We start from the raw sequence: 6,317 nt of genomic DNA on the forward strand, positions 1-6,317 counted from the left end.
TTTAGAAAAAAGAAAAAATACAAGACTAAGGTACTTCAGGTCTTTAAAAAGAAATTCTCAACCTTTTCCCCCTATACACCCTATAAGACTGTGTTGGCAGGATAAGGCTTTGATAGGCAATATGGTATAGTGGATAAAATGCTGAGCTTAGCATCAAGATTCCAGGGTTCAAAACCTTCCTCACATACTAATTTATTATATATTTGTGAACAACTCAGTTAATTTTTCTAAGCCTCAATTTTCTCATCTATAAAATGAGAATACTTCTACATTCTATTTCTCAGTATAATTTTGAGAAAAATACTTGGTAAACCTAAAAACACTACATAAATGAAAATGACTGTCATTATAAGACAGTAATAGGCTACCATCCATTCATTGTATATTTATTTTAAAAATGTATCGCTGCCAAATCTTGTCATTTCCATTTTCATTTTCTACATATCATAATTATTTGATACTTCCTTAAAGTGATTTGACCTGTGAATTTCACATATATGTGATCATGATCTATTTTCTAGATATTTATCTACGTATCCCCAAGAAATAACAAGTCACCAGACTCTCCCCTACTGTGGCCTAAAATGACAAATGCTGCATCAATCTAAGCCAAATGCCAGTGTCATAGTTAAATATTTTTTCTGTATTAGAATGTACAAAGCCTCCATTTGTTAACTGTTGAATGACCAATTTCATTCTAACATCTCAGCCAAACTAATGGGGGCTCAGCCTGTATCAGATTCACCCCTTACGCTTTGTAACAAAGAATCAGAAAATAAGTGAAAAACGGCAGTTTAGCAAAGTCAACAGATCAATCATGTCTGAAAATGTATGCAATATTCTATAAATACGTATAGAATGGTATAGAGGAAATGAATCAAATTCCACAATTCTTTCTCCTTCCATCTAACTCTGAGCTTGGTCCATTATAACTATACAGAAAGTCAAGAATTTGGCTCATTTGGTATGTAGTGGTGATTCTTCATTTGAATTCTTGCCTCCAGGAAAGACTACTATCACCACATTTACATGCCTAGTTGCCGAGGGTTCTTTAAGACTTGGAGCACAATCTCTGTTTAAAGCATCTAGCTGGGAAGCCCTCCAGGACTAATTGATCATGGACTGAGTGTACTTTGCCTTAGGACCAAACCTATCAGGCTCCAAGAAGCTTATTGCTAAATTGCCTGGATTTCAGCAACTTCTTACATCAATGAGATGATTCAAATCCTAAATCCTTGAAGCACTGAAATATTGGATCCTTTAAAAATGATATTGTATTGTATTGTGATTATAGGAAATGATAAAGTCTAGTGTGTGTGTGCTTTTTATCTTTCCTCGAAGTGACTACTTTTATAAAGTATTTTATTTAGCACATTTACAAGAAATAAAAAGCTGGTCTCAGGGCTCCAGTGGGAATTATGTAAGGGCCAAGATGAAAATTAAAGAGAAAGTCCTCAAGAGTCTGTCTTTCCTATGTGATGGTAGAATCTTATTCATAGTATTACATCTCATGACTTCTGTCTGGTGAGTGAAATTATTGAGCTGTCTGTTCTCAAGGGTCACTATTGGTTGTTGAATCAGTTCTATTTTAAAAATCAGTATTTGTAATCTAGGCTGACAATTTCTCTTTTGTTAAACAGTGTGTCCCAGAAGATTATTTTTCCAGGGAAATAGTGTATACATTTTAGTCTGTGTCATATGCTTTAACGAATATCTCACTTCTCAGAATCATGGGGTGTGTTATATCAAACTCATTTTTCCAGTATGTCTTTTTCAATATCCTGCTCATACCAGTGATCATCATAGCCAGAATAAATTCTTGGAGATTTACCAATGAAGTCTCCAAAGATTTTTTTTTAAGATAATAAACTGGTTTTTTTGTGTTTTTTTTTTAAGGATGGTTTTAGTACGATGTTGTTTGGAGAAGAGGGGGAAAGAAAAAAACATGTGATACATGAGGCCTCTTTTTGAATTAGGAATCTATGGCCTACATAAAACATGGATTCAGAGAATACTTGTCTTCCTTTCAGAAACAAAAGATGGAAGGTAATAAAAAGGAAGCAATGAGTAAGTACTAGATACATTGTGGCTCATAAACCCTTCCCTAAATGAGCAACAGGGAGATGTAGGTTCTCATTCCTCAGTTGCTACTAACTTTATGAGTGATCAGAGAAAAAGAAATCATTTGTGAAACTGAAACAAGATTTTTGAAATGTGTCCCCAAAGAGTTAGTAGTCCTTTGTAGACTCCTCTCTGAGTCTGCATATGCTTTCTCCCATGTCTGACAAGGATTTCCTCTTCAATTGCTAACTTCCTCCAACCAGGTACCAGTTGTTCTGGGAAGCTTTTCTTGACCTCTTTAGTATCCCTGCTTCTCCCTCTTTCTTCATGTGTAATACCATAATTCTATGTCAATACCAACTTCCACCCCAAAGTCAGTTGGGGGTAGAGACCTCAGCTGGTGAAACATAAATTGTCCAGTGCGAGAGACTAAGAAACTTTATGTTCCACCCTCCACAATCAGAGGGGACAGAGTCAGGAAATGAATGATAAGGAAAATAAGGAATAAAAAGGCAGCTGCTATCAAAGACCTGGGCAAGAAAACTCAAATAAGTTAAATATAAATAGATAAATCAACAGGCAAAACAGTAACAAATGAAGGAAGTGTGTGGTATCTAGTTCCAGTAAATGAGTTCAGGAATCTATGAATAAATACTACCAAAAAAGTGGGGAGAAAGTTGGAAATTGATCCAACAAGAATTGTGGAATTTGAGGAGAACATGAAACCTCAACATACTGTTCCTAAGTGATTTAAAAGAGAAATGAGCTTTCCTTTCCTATTGCTATTAAAAATTTTTTTTTGTTAAAGTTCCAAGCTATCTCTCCCCACACTTTTTGCACTAGAAGAGGTTTCATTTGACTGTATATAACCATGTCAGAAATATTTATATTAATCAGTTCTTTTCTGGAGGTGGACATTCACAGTTATTCTTCAAACAATATCTCTATTGCTAAATACAACAATTTCTTGGTTCTTCTGGGTTTGTTCTTCATAATTTCATGCAAATCTTTTCATGTCTTTTTTAACCTGCTTGTTGTTTCTTACCTTCTGTAGTTATTTGACACAGTTCTAAAAATTCTTCTTCTAGCAATAGATAAAAGAAAGAAATTAGAGGTATGAAGATAGGTGCAAAGTAAACATAACTCTGTTCGTTCTCGCCACACATTCAGTAATTTAGCAAACGTGACATAAGAATATGGACAATATTGAAGGGCACTTCATACACTAATAATAGAGCCATGTTTTAGCCAAATGATTTGGAATGACAATTTTAAATTATGAAAAGGAAGTGATTTAATGATATGACCATATCATTTGACCCTGAAATTCCATTACCAGGAACATACCTCAGTGAAGTCAAAAACTAAAATGAAGGCCACCAAAATATTTATAGCTGCCCCTTTTTAGCAGCAAAGAACTTGAAACAACATAGTTACATTGAATGTGGAATAATTAAGTTGTGATTCATGAATATAATGGAATATAACTTCTTTAAGAAAAAATGAATAGAATGAATACTGAGAAATATGGGAAGATTTATAGAAATTGATCCAATGTAAAATAAGCAGAACCAGAAAAGTAATATAAATAATGCAATGTAAATGGAAAATATAAATGGAAAGAATAAGAAGAATAAATCAATCAAAATTGTATCTGTGAAATTATAATGAAGAACCTTGCCCCCCATGGAAAAAACAAGATACCTCTGCTGTTTCTTTCTATAGTCTCTCTGAATCTCAGTAACCAAGTACATTGTTAACATTTTTCAGTGTGTTGACCAGTTTGCTGAACCTTTCTTTTGTTCCTATTTTTATTTTTTGTTTGAAGTGATAGCTTTTTGCAAGGAGTGGCATTATTTTATATATAGGGAGACATGCATTGTAGATGATGTAAAAAAGAAAAGGCATTAATGAAAATATATTTTTTAAAAATATGATTTGATACTCTTCTAGAAGAGAAGGGAACCAATTTCTCAAATGAAAAAAGCAGCTGCTTTTCCTCCAATGTAGGGTCTCAGAAGCTATCGTCAAATGGGAGATCATCTAATAAGGATTAGAGAAATAATCCAAGAATAGAAGTATCTGATGATATTATGCTTGCAGATCCTGATGAAGTCATTTGTCAACCTAAGAACAATGGAGAAATCTATTCTCTTCCTGGGGCGTGTAACCAAGATATACCAGAAAACCTCCAAAGACTGACAATTACCCACTTCAGGTGATTTATCTGGGAACAAATGATGTTGCCATACTGCTTGGAAGAACCTAAAAAGTAATGTTAATGATAATTAATTTTGTTTTAAAATATGAAGACAATTGGGACACGTTAATTTTTCAAGCAGCCTTGCCTATATGAAGAGAACTGGAAATAGTTAACATCTAGCAAAGGAAGAGTAGAGTCAAGATGGAGGCTTAGTATCAGCAAAAGCTGACCAAAGAAAACTGCCATAATATTCTTAAGCAAGAGGGAAAAATAGAAATTGAAATAATCTACAGATCATCTCCTGCAATAATCCCCAAATGACAATTCCAAGGAATGTTATAGCCAAATTCAAGAGTTCTCACATCAAGAGAAAATACTGCAAGCAGCCAGAAAAAAAAAAACAATCCAAATATTATGGAGTCCCAGTCAGGATTACACAGGATCTGGCAGCTTCTACAAGGAAGGTTAGGGATGCTTGGAATATGATATTCTGGAAGTCAGGTGAACTGGATTTACAACCAAGAATCATCTAACCATCAAAACTGACTGTATTCTTTTAAGGGAAAATATGGTCATTTTATAAAATGGAAGATTTCTGTGCATTCCTGAAGAAAAGAGCAGACCTAAACAGAATATTTGATGTCCAAATCAAAATTCAAGAGAAACATTAAAGAAGTAAATAAAAAAAGAGAAAAAATTTAAGGGACTCAATAAGGTTGAACTGGTTTTTTGTAGCTCTTAAAATTTTTATCATTATCATAATAGTTTAAAGAAGTACATGTAGACAGAGTGTGTTGTAGTGAGCTGCTTAGGATGATATGCAAAAAAAATCAAGGGGTGAAAAAGAGGATTGCACTGAAAAAACGGAAAAAGAGAGGTAAGATGGGAGTAAATCATATCACAATAAGAGTCAGGGGGGAGCTATTACAGTGAAGGGGAAGATGAGAGGGGGTGATGGGCAATACTTAAATCTTTCTCTCATCAGAATTGGTTCAGAGAAAGAATAATAGCCAGACTCATTGGAGTAGAGAATGGTATCTTACCCTTTAGAAAAGTAGAAGGGGAATAAGAAAGGTGGTGGTGGAGAGGGGAGTATTTTAGGGGAAGGAAAAGTTGGGGAAGGGGTGATTAAAAGATCTTATAGAGAAGTAGGAGGGGAATAAGAAGGGTAGTGGTGGGAAGGAGAGTAATATAAGGGAGGGAGAATGTGAGGAATGATTAAAAGCAAGACCCTTGTGTGGAGGGACAAAGTGAAAGGAGAAAGAGCAGGATTAAAAGAGGGAAACAAGATGAAGGAGAATATACAGATGTTAATCATAACTGTGAATGTAAATGGAATGAATTCACTGATAAAAATGGAAGCATATAGCAGAGTGGATTAAAAACCAGAATCCTCCAATACATTGTTTACAAGAAACACATTTGAGGCAGGTAACAGAGTAAAGATAAAGGGATGGAACAGAATTTATTGGGCTTCAACTGAGATTTTTAAAAAAGCAGGAGCAACATTATGATCTCAGTCAAAGCTAAAGCAAAAACAGATCTGATTAAAAAGAGATAAGGAAGGTAATTACATCTTGATAAAAGACAGTATAGATTTTATCAATACTTAATGTATATGCACCATATAGTATAGCCTCTAGACTTTTAAAGGAGAAACTAAATGAGTTTAAGGAGGAAATTGACAGTGAAACTATACTAGTAAGGGACTTCAACCTTACTGTATCAGAACTAAATAAATCTTACCAAAAAATAAGTAAGAAAGAATGAAGTGAATGGATTTTTAGAAAAGTTAGATTTAATAGATATCTAGAGAAAATTAAATAGGGATAAAGAGGAATATACCTTCTTTTCAGTAGCACCCAGTACAAAAATGAAAATTGACCATGTACTAGGATATAAAAACTTCACAACCAAATGCAAAAAAACTCATAAATAACAAATGCAACTTTTTCAGATCATAATGCAATAAAAATTATAATCAGTAAGGGTTCTTGGAAAGGCAAATAAAATTAATTGGAAGCTAAATAATCTAATTCTTCAAAATGGAAGA

The sequence above is a fragment of the Gracilinanus agilis genome, chromosome 6 (assembly GCF_016433145.1).
Source record: "Gracilinanus agilis isolate LMUSP501 chromosome 6, AgileGrace, whole genome shotgun sequence".
Lineage (NCBI taxonomy): Eukaryota > Metazoa > Chordata > Mammalia > Didelphimorphia > Didelphidae > Gracilinanus > Gracilinanus agilis.